This window comes from Palaemon carinicauda, chromosome 4 (assembly GCF_036898095.1).
Source record: "Palaemon carinicauda isolate YSFRI2023 chromosome 4, ASM3689809v2, whole genome shotgun sequence".
In the NCBI taxonomy this organism is placed as follows: Eukaryota; Metazoa; Arthropoda; class Malacostraca; order Decapoda; family Palaemonidae; genus Palaemon; species Palaemon carinicauda.
In genome coordinates this window covers 189560147-189562428 of record NC_090728.1, presented here as the reverse complement: position 1 = coordinate 189562428, position 2282 = coordinate 189560147, and positions in this window count along the sequence as shown.

Sequence of the window (2282 nt, the reverse complement as noted above, 5' to 3'; positions counted from 1 at the left end):
AAACTCACTCAGTTGCTTTCATCCTGTCTTTGAGTCACAACCTTCTCTCGACCCGTCACAAAGGAAAGCATGTGGGTACATGTTCAAGGACATTGAAAGTAAAATAGCTGAAATAATAGACACTATGCATATAGATACGTACCTACACAAACATTATATATATATATATATATATATATATATATATATATATATATATATATATATATATATATATATATATATATATATATATATATATATATACACAACAAATGCAGTAGTTTCTATTATCATTATTATTGTTATTGTTATTATTATTATTATTATTATTATTATTATTATTATTATTATTATTATCATCATTGTTATTATTATTAGCACTAGCTAATCTACAACCCTAGTTGGAAAAGCAGGATGCTATAAAACCAAGGGCTCCAACAGGGCAAATAGCCCAGTGAGGAAAGGAAATAAAAAGAAAATTAAACAGGAAAAGTAATGAACAATTAATACAAAATATTTTGAGAACAGTAACAACATTAAAATAGATTCTTCATATATATATATATATATATATATATATATATATATATATATAATATATATATATATATATATATATATCTATACATACATACACATACACCATACACATACATACATACATACATTACAAGAGAGAGACTTATGTCAGACAGTCTATCCATGAGATAGACCTGAGAGTCACTTTGTTCCTATAACTACTTACTCATCTGGCTTCCAGTTGTGTTCTTTTAGGCAGAGGGCGTAAAAAGGGCTGTCAAAACAACCCATGTTTGCCTGGATTGTTTTGTCGTTTTAGGACGCCCTCGAGGGCGGACGAACCCTTTTTTTTTTAGTTCGGGCGGCTGCTGGACGATGGGCGTGCGATTTTCTCATTTATTTTTGGGCGTGTTTTGCGTCTTTTTAAAGGGAATTTTTCCCAAAGATTGGCATTTGTTTATCTTTATTATTATTATTATTATTATTATTATTATTATTATTATTATTATTATTATTATTATTATTATCTAAACTTATTCGCAATTTTTCCTCAATATTTTTTAGAATGTTATGTTATATAGATTTTTTAGATTTTTTTTCCCAAAGATTTGCATTTGTTTAATCGGTTTATTATTATTATTATTATTATTATTATTATTATTATTATTATTATTAATTATTATTATTATTTTATTATTATTATAATTTTTTTTATCTAAACTTTTTCGAAATTTTTCTCAATATTTTTGAGAATGTTATGGTATATAGATTTTTAGATTTTTTCCCAAAGATTTGCATTTGTTTATGTTGTTTATTATTATTATTATTATTATTATTATTATTATTTTTATTATTATTATTATTATTATTATTATTATTTTATCTAAACTTATTCTAAATATTTTTTAGAATATTATGTTATATAGATTTTTAGAATTTCTTTGGTTGATTTGATTTAAACTTTAGGAATTATTTTTTTTAATATAATATGCATTAGTTAAAAACTAGTAAGAAAATGATTCGGAACATATATGTCTTTTAAAACGATTTTCTCACAGAATTTTATTTCTATGTATTTTTTTATTTTTTAATCTTAATCTTATTCGAAATTTCTTTTTGATATTTTTGTGAATGTTGCTATATTATATCAATGGTAGATTTTTTAAGGTTGATTTTCTTTAAACTTTGAGTTTTATTAAATGAATGAGTAAAGTATGCATTAGTTGAAAATAAATAAAAAAATATTTAGAATATGTTTATGACTTGACATAAAAATAAATATGTTTTTACTGATTTATTTTATTTTGAATAATAAAAATCAACCAAAAAAAAAAAAATATGAAAAAAAAAAATTTTTACTTGAAAGATTTGGAATATTTTTATGTCTTGACATAAACATGTGTTTGCTGATTTACTTTATTTTGAATAATGAAAGAAAAATTAAACAAAAAAAAAATTTTACTTAAAAATTATGTCGAATTTCTATTATATAAAAAATAACGTAAAATTATCTGAAAATAAGCTATGAATAGTGAAAGATTTAATAGTTATAAACATTAAGAATTCTTTAATGAAACCTTTCAGTAAGTAAACTCAATTAAAATGCTTGTCAAAGAACTTTATCAATCTCGGATTTTGTAAAAATACGAAAGAGAATAATCAAAAATTATTATGCTTAATCAGATGAAAGATTTCTTTCTTCATCGGTGAAAGGAACGACTTTGATAAAGAGTTTAATTTCGGTTATATGAAGAAAAATAATTTTAAAAACTAGTGAATAA